Source organism: Microcaecilia unicolor, chromosome 14, assembly GCF_901765095.1.
Source record: "Microcaecilia unicolor chromosome 14, aMicUni1.1, whole genome shotgun sequence".
Classification (NCBI taxonomy): domain Eukaryota; kingdom Metazoa; phylum Chordata; class Amphibia; order Gymnophiona; family Siphonopidae; genus Microcaecilia; species Microcaecilia unicolor.
Window position 1 is genome coordinate 50387525 of NC_044044.1, and position 19262 is coordinate 50406786.

The 19262-nt window shown below is 43.1% G+C and overlaps 1 long non-coding RNA gene across 1 annotated transcript; it reads right to left on the reverse strand.

The window, feature by feature from the left end:
- Positions 1 to 1145: 1145 nt before the first annotated feature.
- LOC115457629 lies at positions 1146 to 15451 on the reverse strand. The gene is made up of 6 exons (XR_003939987.1): positions 15298 to 15451; positions 10887 to 10987; positions 7748 to 7890; positions 5903 to 6049; positions 2859 to 2941; positions 1146 to 1396 (listed from the first exon to the last, which is right to left on the reverse strand). It is a non-coding gene; the product is annotated as an uncharacterized LOC115457629 (long non-coding RNA).
- Between the last annotated feature and the right edge of the window lie 3811 nt (positions 15452 to 19262).

Genomic DNA, 19262 nt, shown 5'->3' on the forward strand with positions numbered 1-19262 from the left:
AGGGGGGGAAAGGGAAATAGGACTTGATATACTGACTTTCTGTGGTATTTTGCAACTATATTCGAAGCGGTTTACATATATTCAGGTACTTATTTTGTACCAGGGGCAGTGGAGGGTTAAGTGACTTGCCAGAGTCACAAGGAGCTGCAGTGGGAATCAAACTCAGTTCCCTAGGATCAAAGTCCACTGCCCTAACCACTAGGCTACATCAACCTCACTAGTTATTGCAATATGAAAACAAAGACTTCTTACCTCATTCCAGAACTACAGTGTGGTTGGCTGCACTTAAGGGTAACCTATGACGTCAGCACCAGGCTTCTCTTCTAGGGTATAATTGCTGTAAAGTCCGTTCAACCTGCAACTGGTATTTCTTTTGTCAAGATGTTGTTGAATTCTGTTTCAAATGATTATCCACCTGATATTCAGAAACACTTATCTGGACAGCAGCTGGTGCTAACCTTCCAGGAATATTTTAAAATGCTGCAGCTAGCATTACAAAATAAAATAAAATAAAATTGACACGAGTTTAAATGTTGACCTATGCCTGTCTACATTGATTTAAACACGTATAACCCACGCCTCATGTATCTAGGCAGGTTATAATTAAAATATGTATAATTAATACACAAAATGAAAACATTTCAGAAAAAATTAATGTAACATTTTGCAGTACTCCTTTTTTTTTGCTGCATTAGGTAGAAAAATCAAGAAATCAACTACAATACTGATAGGGAAAAGATAGTTGAGTAGGGAAAGTTATAAAACCAAGAGCAGAGAGAAAAGACACACTCTACAGTAGTGACTGATACCCTGATCTTCAAGAGAGGTGAAGGTAGGGGAGAAAATATGCAGGTCAATGTGGGATATGATATGAAATGCGAAAGTGTCCCACTCTACCCCCTACACATTCCGTCTCTTCAGAAAAATTAAAATATTTTTTGTGCATGCAGATTGCCAATTTACTATAGGATGCATGAAGTAGTTATCGAGCCCCTTCCTCAGTTTCTACTCTGGTTCCCTGAATGCCTAAACCAGGCCAGGGTTGAACTGGTGATTCTTATCTACCAACAGCCATTGTTTAGTCATCAATCAAGGCCTTTCCAAGAAAGTGGGAGTCTACATTGCAAACCTCAGGTGACCCACTAGGGACAGAGAAAGAATCTGCATATGAGAAACGTAAACTGCTTTGGTTGGTACCACAGAAAGGCGACCCTTGATCCTTGAGCTGATAGAGAGCCGAGGTTCTGCTAATCAGTCCCCTAAGCTCCTGTCTAAAATAGCTGTAAAGGTGGTGACATTCTTCTCACAAATCCACTTGTTTATATTGCCCCCGTGTTGAGTGGTAATGTTTTTCTCATTGAGAATACAACAATGGCTTTCTTCATCTTGTTGAGGTCTATGGAATAGAGACAAAGGAACAATAACAAACAATGAAAATAATAAAGATAAGAAAAATAAAAGGCTGCAGAATGAAAGAAACTGGACATTGTCTCCCATTCATCTGTAACTTATATACTTGTAAGTGCCCAGAAAAACACATTTGTGGAATTAGCTTCATTGGAAAGACTCTTCAGGGAAAGATTTCATCATTGTGCATGGCTGTAGAATTGATTCACTAAATCTTTTCTCTGATTCTATATCTACAGGAAAAGACTGTACTCAGTCATGGCTTTGCTTTGCCAAAGGTAAATGCTTAAGGAAAATGTTTGCAAAATCAGCGAATGCATATGATTTTTAAGAAGGCCTAGATACCAGAGTACTTCTTTGAGCAATGTTGACATCTGGTGGCCAAGCCTTTTATTGCAGTTACATGGTTTCATATGTGTTTCTAAGGAAAGCAGCTTATACACCTGTGTTTGGAGTTCTCAGCTCCAAAATGCAAAGACTTAATTTTTGTTTTAGAATAAATATTAATCAGATACTTCTGTATAATGTAATTTAAGAGCAAGGCTATAGAGTTGTGGCTCAGAGCTGAGATTCTCCTCCGGCCTGTGTGGTCTCAAACGATTTATTTATTTGTTACATTTGTATCCCACATTTTCCCAACTATTTGTAGGCTCAATGCGGCTCACATAGTACCTGAGAGGCCTTTGCAGATTTCAGTGTAAACAAATACAAAGTGATGTTGTGGCAAGATAAAGCCACATTAGGGAATCGTACAACGGAAGAGCTGTCCTATGTTCTTTAAGATCACTCCACAACCATCATTCAAAAGCTGTCTTACTGTATTCCATGTTTTTTTTGGACATTTGTCAGTTTTCAAAATGAGTCATTAGGGCCCCTTTTACTAAGCAGCATTAAGCCCAATTCGGGCTTACTGTTCGCTAAACAGGAAATACCGCCAAACTTCCCACCATTAGCATGCCGTCATATCCAGCTCTAGAAAAATATTTTTATTTTTGTGGTGTCGGAGTGTACCCAGCAGTAATCTTGCCTGAGCTCCGCCAGGTTAGTTCGGGAGCCCTTACCGCCACCTCAGTGGGTGGCAGTAAGGGCTCCCCCCGAAATGGCCATGCAAAAAGTGCTTTACTTGCCACTTCCGACAGGAAAGAGAGATTTCCCTTTTACCAGCTGCAGTAAAAGGGGGCCTCGGCACGCATGAAAAACACCTGAGCCACAGCTTGGTAAAAGGGGCCCTCAGTCAGTGGCGTAGTGATATAGACGTGCTAACTAATAATTGCAGACATGCTCACTCTCAGCCCCCTTCATGGAAACATAATAACATTCTTTTATGCGTGGTTTGCGCTCATTAAAGCCAAACTTACCATAGGACACCTGAGTACGACCTACGGTAAGCTGAATTACACCACGGCTATGGTTTCCCTCTTATGTTGTTGGTCTCAGTTTCTGCTACTCACCTGCAACCATCATCATTCTCCTCCCCAGACATTCAACCCAGTAGATTTCCTGTTCCTCTTTTGTATGATTTCTTCTGGAACTCCTAAGGTAAAGGAAAAATAACTGGAATGATGACATTTGATGAAATACTATGTTCATTCTAAAGTGCTAACTGGTGGTGTAGGGAGTGAGAAGCAAAGTCACTAGAAAACATCTTGAACTCTTAGAAGTTGTAGCTCAACAACTAACTATAACTTCTAAGCTGAAAGTGAAAGAAGGATGAATGTGGAAAAGGAGAGGGCAGATGAGAAGGCAGGAAGGAAAGAAGCATTGCTATTTCCAGAAATGAGGTTTTGTTTAGGATGAACCAAAGTCAGTAGGGTTGAGGAGGAAGTGACGTAACTCCACACTTTAGTCCAGAGCAGGGGCGTAGCCAGACACCCAATTTTGGGTGGGCCTGGGCCCAAGAGGGTGGGCAGAAGAACCTCGCCCCGTCCCACAGGTGATTTGGTCTCTCCTTCTCTCGCCTGCATGCCATATGGTCTCTCAAACATCCCCCCTCTCCCGTATACCTTTTAAATAGTAGATTTTCTCAGCAGCGAGCAGCAGCTATACACACTGCTCATGTTGGCCCCACACCCTTCCCTCTGGTGCAGCTTCCTGTTCTGCCTAGGCAGAAATACATCAGAGGGAAGGCTGTGGGGCCGCTGCGAGCAGTATGTATGTCACTGTTCACTGCAGGTGAAGATCTGCTACTTACAAGGTATGCAGGAGGGACACTTGGGAGTTTTCAGCTGGTGGGGCTTGGGGATCCCTGCCAGCCACATCATAGGTATGCTGCTACTGGGTGGGCCTGAACCCAAAGTGGGTGGGGGCCTGGTCCCACCCAGGCCCACCCTTGGCTACGCCACTGGTCCAGAGACGTGGTAGAATCAAACATAGAAATGTAGAAAATGGACAGGCAGAAAATATTTGTTTTGTGTCATTTTTATCATCGTTTCCAGAAATGTTGGTTTCAACCATTTTTATTTGACCATTTTTTTGTCACAGGAGCAAAGTCATATAGTGCTAAATTCTATAAATGGAGCTGGAAATTGAAGATGAGCGCTCTTTATAGCATTGCACGGCGCACCGGAAAATCCTCACTGATAAAATTGGTGCTCCTGGATGAGCGTTCTTTATAGAATAACATTGAGTGCTGAATTCGGCGCTCTGCTTTGGTCATAAGGGACGTATGCCAGCCGAAACCTGATTTAAATCCTGGCATGCAAATTGGGTGAAGGTCCTCGCTATAACACTGGCCGCTGCTTTGATGAATACCTTGGCCCTCCCCCTCCATGCCATTCATATGGCCACGCCCTTTTTGAGTTGCACTTGGTGCAATTTAGGTGCCGAATAGCACGTTGCCAGATCGGTGCCCAAATCTTAATTACATTTCAGCTGGCAGAAGTCCCTCTGAACATCCTGCACAGATTAACTCTGGCACTAGGTCCAGCGCTATTTGGCTCGATTGCCAGCATGCTAAGCCTATTTTGGAATGCTGCTATTAAAAAGAACCTTTTTTATTTTACATATTTGTGGGGCCCACCTTCATTTTAATGGCCCCCTATTTAGGAGGCACTAAGGACCCTGTTTACAAAGACGTGCTAGCATTTTTTAGCGTGCGCTAAAACTTAGCACCGCTCAAACCACGTAGATGCCCAGATTCTTTCAGAATATTAACTAAAACTTAAGAGATATAGAGGGGCATTTTCGAAAGAAACGTGTAAGTTGGGATTTGGACGTCTTTGTAAAACGTCCAAATCCGGAGGCGGGGAAAAGTGTATTTTTGAAAAAAGATGGACGCCCATCTTTCATTTCAAAACTACCAAGAATGTCCCTTAGATTTGGACATCCCTAGATTTGGATGTTCTTGAGTTTCAGCGATTTTCGAAATCAAAGACGTTCAAATCAAAAATGTCCAAATATAAGCCATTTGGACATGGGAGGAGCCAGCATTTGTAGTGCACTGGTCCCCCTGATATGCCAGGGCAGCAGTTGGGCACCCTAGGGAGCACTGCAGTGGAATTCATAAAATGCTCCCTTACCTTGTGTGCTGAGCCCCCCAAACCCCCCTCCCAAACCCACTACTCCCAACTGTACACCACTACCATAGCCCTTACGGGTGAATGGGGGCACTTATATGTGGGTACAGAGGGTTTCTAGTGGGTTTTGGAGGGCTCACTGTATCCTCCATAAATGTAACAGGTAGGGAGGGTATGGGCCTTCATCCGCCTGTCTGAAGTGCACTGCACCCACTAAAACTGCTCCAGGGACCTGCATGCACTGTCATGGACCTGAGTATGGTATCTGTGGCTGGCATAGAGGCTGGCACGTTGTAATTTAATGATGTTTTTTGAAGTGGTAGGGGGTTAGTGACCACTGGGGGAGTAACAGGAGGTCAGTCCTCGATTTCCTCCAGTGGTTATCTGGTCATTTCGGGGCACCTTTTTGTACCTTATTCGTAATAAAAACACGTCCGGGTGAAAACGGCCAAGTTGTAGTCATGGACGTCTCTACTTTTTTCGATTATGGGTCAAAGACGTCCAAGTCTTAGGAACGTCCCAGTCCCTCCTTCACCACGCCTCTGATACACCCTCTTGAAATTTAGACGTCCTTGCGACGGACTTCAGTTAGAGAAGTCCAAACTCTGGTTTTGATTATACCGATTTGGACATTTCGGAGAGATGGACGTCCAAGTACCGATTTATGTTGGAAGATGGACGTCCATCTCTTTTGAAAATGAGCCTGATAGTCAAATTTCCAGAGAGAGAATAGATCAGCTAACATGCAAGTCAGTATTCCCTTGCAACACGTTAAAGGGGTCAACATGCATACGTTTGGTCTCCTGCCTCCTTTGCTGAAATCCCTGGTTAGGTAGCGGTGTAGTATTTATGAGCAGTTCAGTGCTTTAAAAACAAATCACCCTGCCATAGTGGTGATTTAAAAGTGCAGGAATTTCCCCCTGAGACTTTTTGTTTTGAGAAGTGCCAACCACAAAGTTGCTATCAGGTTTCCATTATACCTGTCCTTGTCGTGATCAAATACAGCGAGGCGTGACTTCATCTGCAGACAGAAGGATCTACTGTCATTCCAGTTCTTTTTTCTTTTGGGATGTAATAACACTTTCCACTGTGCTGCACCCAATCAGTAGGGCAGAGCTCACACTTCCCTAGGTACAGAGAGAAACAAATATAAAGGGAAGTTAATGCAGTTCATAAATACAGTGTAATACAGCCTCCTTGTTCTTCAGTAGTACTTTTCCTGGAAAGAATTGCCATACTGGGACAGACCAAAGGTCCATCAAGCCCAGCATCCTGTTTCCAACAGTGGCCAATCCAGGTCACAAATAACTGGCAAGATCTCAAAAAAGTACAAAACATTTTATACTGCTTATCCCAGAAATAGTGGATTTCCCCCAAGTCCATTAAATAACGGTCTATGGACTTTTCCTTTAGGAAGATGTCCAAACATTTTCTAAACTCTGCTAAGCTAACCGCCTTTACCACATTCTCTGGCAACGAATTCCAGAATTTAATTACATGTTGAGGAAAGAAAGTTTTCTCCGATTCGTTTAAATTTACTACATTGTAGCTTCATTGCATGCCCCCTAGTCCTAGTATTTTTGGAAAGCGTGAACAGACGCTTCACATCTACCCGTTCAACTCCACTCATTATTTTATAGACCTCTATCATATTTCCCCTCAGCTGCCTTTTCTCCAAGCTGAAGAGCCCTAGCCGCTTTAGCCTTTCCTCATAGGGAAGTTGTCCCATCCTCTTTATAATTTTCGTTGCCCTTCTCTGTTGAGCTGGGCAGGCCAAAAACTTTTGTTTATTTTCCAGTGCCTGTTATGGTATTGTGTACAGGTCATTGCTAAGTCTTCACTTGGATTACTGGGTTCAGTCTCGGAAGATATATCTCAATCAGAATTGAAGGAGGCAATGCAAGTCCTGAGAAATGCAACCAAAATAGCACAGGGTCAGGGTCAAAGGTCATATGAGATGCAACTCAAAGACCAACCATGTATAGCCTAGAGAAGAGAAAAGAAGAGACAGGAAAGCTAAAATATAATTGTTGAAATTATTGAAGCCATTAATGCAGAAGTAGGGATAGAAAGGATGACAGCGGCCTGGAAAGCCCTCACGGACGAAATGCTGGAAACAAAAAAACATGATGGAATGTAAAAGTTGTGGGATAAACACAGATGAACTCTGAGCGGCAAGAGGAGAGAAACCAAGTACTGAGGGCACCTGGACTGGTGGTGCTTCAGCGCAAACCACAGGGCAATTACTTTTCTTGCACTACCCAGAAAACAGGGGTGAACTACATGAGTTTCAGTTACAACCCTACACAAAAGCCTTGGGTGAGGTGGGGGTGTCTTTATCTGCCTATCGACTATGTTTCAATGGTAACCATATGTTAATATGTGCCTGGCTGGCCTCTACACATGAATCAGAAGTCTATCTTCTGATCAAGTTGTGTATCAGTCCGAGGACCCTGGATATTTCAGGAATTTTGGAAACTGGCCAGGTAGGGTGGTGCAGTATATAAGGCCATGGTAGATGCTTCAAATCTAGAAAAACTGGTCTGTTTTCCAGGACAACCGAGTTGAATATTTGGGGCTAGAAGCTCAGTTGAATATATGCATTTTTGGTGAAAAAAAAGAGCATGTGATTCTCAGGGACTACAGCTGCTCAACTCAGTATCCTGTGTCATTGTTCTATCCACCATTTCTTCTGCAAACCTTGAGAACATCGCCTACACTGTCTGTTCTTGAAGTGCTTAGATAAGGGGACTGTCCCCTGCATTAGGCATCATTGAGCTCAATAAAGCGATCTGAATGATCAGACAGGACGATTTGGGTTTTACCTTTCATATTACAGAGATCCTTCAGTTTCACCTCCATCTCCTGAAGATGCTGGCACAGTGGATCAGGACCAGAAACTGACCCTGGATTGGTAAGGTTCTCCACAGAAAACTGAACAAGGTTGTGTTGGATTTCGAAAACAAGCCTAAAATACACACATCAGTGTCATTAGTATACATATCTTCTTATTATACCAAAACTAAACACCTGATTTGTTATCTATTATATTAAATTATGTCAACACTGTGGGCCCCTTTTACAAAGCGGGGGGTAAGCCCAACATGGGGTTATCTATCATTAAAAGGAAGCAGTTCCCCACCTCTAGCGCAGTTATATCCTGCGCTACAAAAAATATATATTTATTTTTTGTAGCGCCAGTGTGTACCTGGGGGTAATTGGGCAGTGTTGCTTCCTGTCCAGTTACCACCAGGTTAGCACAGGAGTCCTTATTTCACCTCAGTTGGTGGCGGTAAGGGCTGCCCTCTGATATGCTATGCCAGTTAAGTGAGTATTATGCACCTTGCTAGACTATAGAATTACCTTTAATATTACCACTAAATATTTGCATAATACAGTGCTGTGCAGACACTTTAAAATAGAGATAGCTTCTCATCTTTCCCCCTAAACCTGCCTCTCCTCTCCCCCCGTTCTCTATTTTGGTAGATAACACTCTCATCCTCCCTGTCCCGTCTGCGTGCAACCTTGGAGTCATCTTTGACTCCTGTCTCTCCTTCTCTGCTCATATTTAGCAGATTGCCAAAACCTGTCGTTTCTTTCTCTATAATGTCAACAAAATTCGCCCTTTCCTTTCCGAGGACGCTACCAAAACCCTTAACCACAACCTCTTTCCTAGACTACTGCAACTTGCTTCTCGCTGGTCTCCGCTCAGCCATCTCTCTCCCTTTCAATCTGTCCAAAACTCTGCTGCGCGTCTTATATTCCGCCAGAGTCACTATACTCACATTAGCCCTCTCCTCAAGTCGCTTCACTGGCTCCCTATCTGCTTCCGCATACAGTTCAAACTTCTCCTATTGACCTACAAGTGCATCCACTCCGCAGCTCCTCAGTACCTCTCCGCTCTCATCTCTCCCTACACTCCTCCCCGTGAACTCCATTCTCATGTCGTCCCCCTTCTCCCCCACTGCTAACTCCAGGCTCCGTTTCTTCTATCTCGCTGCTCTCTATGCCTGGAAAAGACTCCCTGAGCCGGTACGTCAGGCTCAGTCTCTGGCTGCCTTCAAATCTAGGCTTAAAGCCCACCTCTTTGCCACTGCTTTCGACTCCTAACCATGACTCTCTTACTCAGTACCCTCACGTATCACCCCCCCCCATTCAATTTCCCCACCCCTAGCTGTCTGTCTGTCCAATTTAGATTGTAAGCTCTGTGAGCAGGGACTGTCTCTTCATGCTCATTTGTACAGAGCTGCGTAAATCTAGTAGCGCTATAGAAATGTTTAGTAGTAGTAGTAGTAGATAGACCCTGCTTGATTAACAGTTAATCACCACCTCTCGAGTTCTCCTCCAAACAGTCAGTTACAGTAAACAGTTACCGCTAGCTTTTTAAAAATAAGAAAGCACAGCGTTGTACAATCTTTAAACAGCCCAAGGCTATGTGTGATCAAAGCAAGTTTAAATACCAGCTTTATAATATCTACTGCACACATTTATTGGCATTTAAGACATGAAATACACTTGTACATGTACATTTTCTGTGTGTTGCATGCTTCCACATAAAAGTAGCAGCTTAAGGGGCCCTTTTATTAAGCTGCAGTAGGCTGTACGTGCGTGCAGTGCGCCAAAATGAGAATACCACCAGGGCAGCGTGCCCTCCTGGCAGTAATTTCAGATTTGACACATGTCCACAATGCATGGATGAATTATTTATTTATTTCCTACGCAAGCCGGTTCCGGCAGTAATCGGCACTTGGCACCTGTTGACCGGTCACCGCATATGTAACGAGTGAGCCTTTACCGCTAGGTCAATGGGTGGTAAGGGCTCAGGCCGGTTTTGGGCACGCGCTGGTTTCATTTTTACCGCAGGCCCTTTTCCTGTCACATTTTTTTAAAAAAGCCATTTTTTGTAGATACAGTAAAAACTGGCCCAGCGTACACCCAATATATGCGTCTACACTACTGCAGGCCACTTTTTGCTGCAGCTTAGCAAAAGGACCCCTACATTTGTTAGTAATGTGTGTATACTGAGTTCCATATGCATATAACCTTTTTAGACATGTAGAAGGGCACCTAACCTTTCTAAAATTGAGTCGGTAATTTCTAGAAGTTACGTAGGTGTTACAGTAAAACCAGATGCCTTCTCCCTCCCCCTCCAACCCAAACTCCAAAACTTCAGAACAAAGTTCTCTTTGGTACAATGCAAGTACTACAGTGAGTGCTAGCCAAACTTATGAGACTGAGATCATGCCTGGCTTATGGAGTGAGGTTCATTACCATCATGGTATGTCAGAACTAACCCATTTGGTGACATTGAGCCCAAACACTTATGACCCTGCCCAATACAAACAACACTTCCCCGATGCATCACTTTTTTTTTAGTTCTCAGACTGTGGCCCTCAGTTACATTATCCAGTTTCTCATCTTTGGGTTCCCGTGTCTATTCCAAATCTTCAGGTTCTAGGCCGTGGGCTCCAATCTTTGGCATCCCCTTTAGAACCCTAGAAGATCTTATCATCTCATTCTACAGAATGAGTAGTGTAAGGGCAGCAACTCTTCCATTAAAATAATTTTACAACTAGATTATGGCAAGTGGTCCAGTCACGTATCCCATATGCAGCAAAATAATCCTTTTCTCAATTACTTGTCATGCAAAGACTGGAGACATCCATGAAGAATTCTTTACTAATTTTGTAAAAATTAGCAACATTTTTCTAGTTCTTCTTCCCCTCCCTGAGCTTTAAACTGCATTCTCAGTTTACAGTAGGAAAAATTATCTTGCATACCTATTATGACTATGGTCAGTGGGCAACCAAAGACATCCCATTTCTACATATTTCCTTTAAAGGTTCTTCTAAATGGAACAGAATACTTCTACTGAGAGGACAAAAAACTCTGCGACCCTTTAATGTTGAAGCACAAATTCAGGAGGATAATTTAGTTTATTCTATCTGAAATTTGGAGACTTACTCAGTATGCGGACCAAAGTTATAATGACCCCCCCATCTCCACAAGAACTGCTAGCCACAGAGCCTTGACAATGGGTTGGCGCCATACAGCTCCGGGAAAACCTGTAGGCACAGAAAGATCCTCATGAAAGAACAAGCCAGGATATCTCATTAGCAGTGAGACATCTGGTGATAACATTAAGAACTACAGGGATATGAATGTATCATAAAAAACTGAGTCCTCTCTGTGTTCTTTGCTGGTTTTCAATCTTTCAGCAAGTTTGATCAAAACTATATTGGAAACAATCTTCATGTTCTGTGGTCTGTCAGATGTGGTTTCCTTTACAAGAAGCATCATTGATTTTCTCTAAGACATGACGGAAGATCAAAAGCAGCATTGTACAGTTCCCATGCTATTTTGTAACAAAGCCATCTCTGCTTGATAAGTTGAATACACTGGGGTGGGAAGTGTTGAATGCAGAAGGGGATCAAGGCTTTGTGGAGAGCTGATAAAAGATTGTTTACAATGCAAACTTTTTCTTTTAATTTGTTTTTACAACAGAAATGAACATATGTAACAAAAATATGAACAAAATAACATATATGAACAAAATAACAACAACCGAAACAATGGAAGAACTACAATACGCGGACAAAACCATTACAAAGGAAAGAAAGGACACAATAAACCCACACTACAAGAGAATAGACAATTAACAAAAATCAACAGAACTTCGAACCTATCTGACCCCTTCCAAATAATTCAACTGGGATACATAAACGCCAGATCAGTCAGTAGTCAATAAAACAACAATAATAACAGACTGGATCACGACAGACAACCTCGACCTACTATTCATCAGTGAAACCCGGATCCACGATCATAACAACCCCATAACCTTAGATCTCTTCCCCCCCCCCCCCCCCCCACCAGGTTACAAAATCACTCACTGAACAAGAAAAGGAAAAAGAGGCAGAGGCCATAGCACTAATCCATAGATCCCAATTATCCGTAACAACAGCAGCCGAGTCCATAACACCCCAACTTGAAATCGCCTCAGTTAGAATCCACCACACAACCTTGCTTGACTAAATGAACGTTGTGTTGTTTTATAGACCACCAGGTAGTTGGCATGAATGCAAACCACACTTCATGGATTTTATATCAAACACCTGTGTTTCCACTGCAATATACTTATAATAACCCAGATCTACTTAAAATTCAGAAAATTATTGAAGACTGAAATGTTCAAAAAGGCTTATTCTCCAGGCTCAACATAATTCAAATTAACTTCTAGTCTAACAAAGATTCATAGACACTAATTATTTTTTTATCTTCAAATATTGTTGTTTCAAATGTTGTTTACTATCTTACTTTTAAACTGTATAATTGTACTTCATGCACTTCAGCCTTTTCTACAGATTGTGTAAGCCACATTGAGCCTGCAATTGGTGGGAACATGTGGGATATAAATGTATTTATTAAATAAATAAATAAATAAATAAATAATGAATTAATAGGGGACATAAACCTACACCTAGAAGACCCTAACTCGACCAATGCAAGTGAATGCAAGGATTTCCTCCAACTATGGGACCTCAACTGGCCAACTATGCAAGCTACCCATGTCAAAGGACAGACACTCAACAAATTCGGCTTATTTTTGGTTCGTTTGAAGATAACCAGCTAAGTCGTATTAGATTTAGCCGGGTACATTCAAAACGGCCAAACATATCCCACGTATTCATGTGGCCAACTATATCCGCTTAAGTGGTGCTGAAAATCAGCATATAGCGGTTATATCGGCCGAAATAACTGGTTATCCACTATCCGCTAACTGGCATATTCAGCACGCTATCCCAGCTGAATGCACTAGATAGCAGGTTATGAGGCATTTAACCAACTAGGTGCCCTTCTGGCCGGTTAAGTACTTTTGAATATTGGGAACTATGTAAGTGTATTTTGGGACAAGCAGCGTCAGCTAGTTTTGCATCTTGACCATGTTATAGACAAGTTCATTCATTGAATTTGCCACCTTTTTTTAAAAGAACACCAAAGAAAAGATGAGAATGCATATGTTGATAAGTATTACATGGGTTTGTTGACATCAACAAGGGTATGAAACCCAATTTCAATTATCTAACTGCTTAGATGTAGAAAAAAAAAATCTGGAAGTTTTCTCTGAAGTAAAAGGCCCCTGATAAAATATAAGATTAGGAAAATAGGCTCCACAGGTTTGCGTTTTGCCCTCACCTCTATTCCTCTGAAAGTCTTCTGGCTCTGGATCTAAGGACGACATGTCACGAAGAGTCCACTCCTGAGAATTTAATTCTGAGAGCAAAAGACTCACTTTAGACACCCGCCTTGTCCTCGGGGTAACTTTTCTACATTTGCAGGACACAGCAGGTTGCTGTCTTGCTGTGGCAAGCAGTGGTGTTTTACTTAGCTCCGAATGTGTGTAGGACTTTTGCTGCTTCCCGTACATTAAAAGAGGTGAAGCATAAAAGACATATCACATGTTGCTGCTGAACCTTGGAAGGATGTGGCTGATAAAATGACCGAAGTCCCTTCAAAGTGGATGGACATGCCATAACAGAAATGAGCCAAGAACATCTCTTGTGTAGAATGAGAAATGGACCTCCAGCCCACGCTGTGGTTAAAGATGTGGTGGAGATACGCTGAGGCGAAGTAGGAGATGATAGAAGACAGAGTGAAAAAATATGCTATTCTACTGACATACTACCATAATGTAGCACTATACACATGCTGAGGAGCTGCCGAGCGAATCCACTTGTAAGTCAGTGAGAGGAGATTGAACTATATACTTTCCTTAGCGGAAGTAAGCTCAGTATGCACCTTGGCAGGCCATTCTTATCTGCAACACAGAGCGGTCAATGCAGAAACTTGCATTAGAGCTGTAAACTGATGGCTGAATGCATAGCTTCTAACACAAACAAGCCTGTATTGCTCGCTGATGAAGTAAGCAAATTTGGTGCGTGCAGGACTTGTGCGCTAATCAGTGCAGGCACATCAGACACATGCACAGAAGGTTCTGTACTAAGGGTAGGGGAGATATGATAGCGGTCTATAAAATAATGAGTGGAATGGAATGGGTAGATGTGAATCGTTTGTTTACACTTTCCAAAAACACTAGGATTAGGGGAAAGCGATGAAACTACAAAGTAGTAAATTTAAAACGAATTGGAGAAACTTTTCTTCACTCAACGTGTAATTAAACTCTGGAATTCATTGCCAGAGAATGTGGTAAAGGTGGTTAGCTTAGCGGGGTTTAAACAATGGTCTGGACGGCTTCCTAATGGAAAACTAGATGGTGCTACACCCCAGAGCGGATTACAAAATGTTTCCTGGGGCTACGGACCTATGTTGGAGATGTGTCAAAGACATTGGCTCGTTTCTCCACATCTGGCGGACATGTGGTCAAATACAGGGGTATTGGCAGGGTATACCCAGTCTATGGCTACCATTTGGAGGCTGTGTGCCCCTGTGATCCTAAATGGTGCCTGCTGAGTGGAGAATCGAAGAGGACTGAAATGGAAAAAGATTTAAGCGACTTTGTTTTGGTGCTGCAGTCAGTGTTAGCGGCCCATTGGAAGCACTGTATTGGTCCTACCATTTCCACTTGGTTGGCGAAAGTTCGCTTGTTGGGGGAATTGGATAAACTAACGGATCGCCGATTAGGGAGGTTTGATCCCAGTGGCGTAGCCAAAGGTGGGCTCGGGTGGGCCCAGGCCCACCTATTTGTACTCAGGCCCGCCACAGTAGCAGCACACCTATGATGAGGCTGGCAGGGATTCCCAAGCCCCACCAGCCGAAAATTCCCAACAACTATCTCTCCTGCATACCTTGTAAATAGCAGATCTTCGCCTGCAGCAAGCAACAACTGATACATGCTGTGGAGCTAACAAAAGTAGTGTGTATTAGTTGCTGCTTGCTGCTGGTGAAAATCTGCTATTTAAAAGGTATGCGGGGGTGGGGGGAATGCTTCAGAGACCATATGGTATGCAGGCGAGAGACTAAATCACTTGTGGGACAAGGCGGAGTTCTTCTGCCCACCCATCTTGGGCCCAGGCCCTCCCAAAATTGGATGTCTGACTACACCCCAGTTTGATCCTAATGCGGATGAGTGGGTTCATTTGGATCGTTTATTGTGTATGGTTTAAGGGGAAGGGGGATTTAGGGGATGGGGTTGGAAGGGTAGGGGGGTAGGGAAAGAAGGGAAGGGGAAGTCTTAACTGTTTAGTACTGAGTTTGGTTTGAAGAGGATCTTGAAATGATGTCACTTGTTTATTTGTGACCTGGATTGGCCACTGTTGGAAACAGGGTGCTGGGCTTGATGGACCTTTGGTCTGTCCTAGTGTGGCAATACTTATGTACTTATGTAATCATGCAAAAAGAAATTACTGGCAAATACCTCTGCACGCGTGCTGGAACGGTATTCTGAGCATATTGGCAGGGAAAGATTTCTGTGCATAAAAGTTTTGCAGAACGCTCCAGCACATTCACAGATACAATTTCTTCTGCTCAGACCTGCACGCAGAACTGTCACCTCCCCATTCTGCCTTTTTATTTTTTTACCCATACTCTTCATGGAGGCCAAGGAAAACATTGTGGGTACTGTTACGCCTACAGCAAAAAGAAGAAACAGACATTAAATTCTCATAGACATTACTGCAGAAGTACGAACTAATCTATGTCTCCTCAGTCCTGTCGTTCACATTCTGTATCAGATATGCTTGCCTCGCCTTAAAATCTTCTGCACAGTTCTCTGCATCGTGATGGAATAGCTACAGCCTCATCACCATTGACTTTAATATGCTGTGCGCATGTGTCTAAAACCAGGTTTTGCACAGGGTTAGCTCCTACATAAAACCCTTTTCTGCATTGTGCGCCCAGAAAATTGTGTACAGATGTCACGCTAACTTTCTGTGTCGGCCCCAGGGTGACTAGAACCTGTCTGCATAACCTGAATTGCAGTTCACCACTCTTACCACTAGGGTGTCCCATAATACCAATAAATATTTATTAACCTTTTCATCTTCTGTTAAACAACATTGAGATTCTTAACAGTGGAGGCCATTACTGACACTTAAGGCCCATGATTGCAGGAGACATGGCCTAACCTGTACGGAACAGTTGCAACCCTAAACACCAAACTAGCCAAACTGCGTGGGTCATTTTAATTTGTTTCCACATTATTTCGTAAGCTACCATGACTGTTGTAAGCTCTGAGCAAAGAGAGTTGGAAGGGTTATACAATAAAGGGGAAATCCCCATGTAGTTTGTGAATGAAAGCTCAGGATGCCGTATCTCCACCTTGGTTCGGACTGAGCTGAGGGTACAAAGAAACAGAAGGAACTGTGGGACCCAAAAAAGAGGCAACAGAAAAATGAACTATATTATAAGATTACTGTATAAAAACCTCTTAAGGAACTCTTGGGTTAAGATTAAAATAGGACGGAAATGTGCAAGGACACAGGTAGGTGATGTCTTGGGGCCAGATGCACAAAACTTACTGTTCTGGCAACGAGCGTTTTCAACCTGTTCCAGCCGGTTTAGCGATCACGGTATTGAGCGACGAATGCGCAAAAGCCTACAGTGACCTGTTTACCCGCCCTCGTAAGCACACATCGAAAACGGAATGCAAATGTATTGCAATTAGCTGGTTCTAATTCAAATGAAGGCAACGCATGATACACGGCCATTTATAGGCAATGCACACAAAGGACCACACACCTTTACCGTGATAGATTTTACGGGTGCTCAGGGGCTGCCGGTAAATTCAAGATGTATCATCTGCCGTCAACATAAGCATGACCATAAAGTGCATGCATGAGCGCTGTCATCAGTGTGTTATTTGTGCATGTGCTTATGTGCACATCCGTGTTGGAGAAGGCAGGAGCCCCGCGGCAGAAAGCCCAACTTCTCCGACATGGATGTACTCTCTCACAACTTATAGTTATGAATGAGAAACACCACTTCCCCCAGCAGGGCAAGAAGTGAAACATCCAAAGGATGGACGAGGGCTGGGAGGTGGTGCAGCACCTCTTAACAGGAGTTTGTCGTACCCACAATCTGTGGGTATTTCTGCCATTTGTCACTGTACACCTAAACGTTTCTGCTTATGTGTGACATCTATTTCACACACCTAGGACGCACGTCTATCATGCAATCTTTTTAGACATGCGTACAACAGCTACAGTGCTTGCCATGTGCTTAGCGAATGGCTATTGTGCAAGTATGCAACCCTGCTACCGTGGATTTCAACAGGTTAGCGGGACTTTCATGCATCGACTTTTGGATTACTGCGTGGCTCATTTGCATGCGATTCTTGTTTACCTGTTCTACCTTTTTCAGTTCTTCTGTATCTTTTTTGAGATGGGATAACCACAACTGTACATAGTATTTATTTATTTAGATTTTGCTCACACCTTTTTCAGTAGTAGCTCATGGTGAGTTCCATTCAGGTACACTGGATATTTCTCTGTCCCTGGAGGGTTCACAATCTAAGTTTGTACCTGAGGCAATGGAGGGTTAAGTGACTTGCCCAAGATCACAAGGAGCAGCAGCAGGATTTGAATCGGCCACCTCTGGATTGCAAGACCAGTGCTCTAACCACTAGGCCACTCCTCCACTAGCAACATTCTGTGTAGAATCTCAAATAGTAGGAACATTCCATGTAGAATTGCAAATATTTATTTAGATTTTGCTTAAACCTTTTTCAGACCAGGGGCGTAGCTACGTGGGGCCACGGGGGCATGGGCCCCCTAGATTTGGCCCTGACCCCCCCTGCCGCCGCCGCCAACCCCTTCAACCCCCCTTCCGTCCAAGTGCTAGGCACGCCGTAATCCCACCTTCAAAACACCCCCGACACATCCCCTTGCGATTTGAACACACTGCAGACAAAATGCATAGATGGACATTTGCAAAACAGGTTTTGAAAAATGCCGATGTGGATGTTTTGAGACGAAATCTGTCCAAATGGAGCTTTCTGACACTTTTTGGAGGTTTTTCTCTTTCAAAAACGAGCTCAATAGACTATTTCTTTCTATGCACCTGAAAAACTTGACATTAGGGGTTACTTAGTTAATGCTTAGTTAATTACTTGGGTGTTAAATAGCTGTTCATTGCTCCTGAGCATTTCTAGTTCTTTTTAGATATGAAGATGGTGTTTGGTGAATCTGTTTCCTAAGTGGTAAAGTTTACAGTGATGTATAATTGTATCGGGTTGTGCTCTGTTATTAGCCTTCGTCTATTACTTTTTAGCATTTCCCGTGGGAACTCCTGTTTTTCTGCTCTCATTATTTGTGGTCTGATATGGGAAGGAATGGAGTTATTGCCTTATTACTTTTAATTTGTTTGTTCTTCTTCTATTTCGTTCCAAATCCTTGTGGATATTTTTCATAAATTATAAACAATGAAAAAAGATGTGTGTCTGTCTATGATAAGGACAGAGGAGAACATGAAAGATGACAGAGGAGGAGGAGTGGCCTAGTGGTTAGAGTGGTGGACTTTGGTCCTGGGGAACTGAGTTCGATTCCCACTTCAGGCACAGGCAGCTCCTTGTGACTCTGGGCAAGTCACTTAACCCTCCATTGCCCCATGTAAGCCTCATTGAGCCTGCCATGAGTGGGAAAGCGCAGGATGTAACAAAAATAAAATAGATACTATTGGAGATTCTACATGGAATGTTGATACTATTGGAGATTCTACATGGAATGTTGCTATTCCACTAGCAACATTCCATGTAGAAGGCTGCGCAGGCTTCTGTTTCTGTGAGTCTGCAGGACGTCAGACTCACAGAAGCAGAAGCCTGCGCGGCCACATTGCTGATCTGCAAGGGCCGACTTCTACATGGAATGTTGCTAGTGGAATAGCAACATTCCATGTAGAATCTCAAATAGTAGCAACAGTGGAAGTCACTTAACCTTCCATTGCCCCATGTAAGCCGCATTGAGCCTGCCATGAGTGGGAAAGCGTGGGGTACAAATGTAACAACAACAAAAATAAGATGCCTCCATAAGATTATGACCACTGCTAACTGCCGTTTTCTATAATAAGTCTGTTTGGCTTTGACTTAGCTTAGTCAGCATGACTAGTCAAATTTAGGTCTGTGTTTTTCGAGAACTCAGTTCTCTTGTAGGAGGCTCTGTCTCATACACCTGTGGCCTGGCAAGATATGACATGTAAACCTTAATAAAGAAGCTTTTACTAATACATTTGTTAGATTGGGTTTCATTTAGGCCTGCCAACCAAGTCCAGATTCACCTGACAGGGTTGATCCAGTCCTGGGCTTACTCTAATGCATGCAGGGACTTGTAGCCTGGCTTTTCTTAGGGGATCCAATGGGGAATTCAGAATCACAAGTCCCTTCATGCA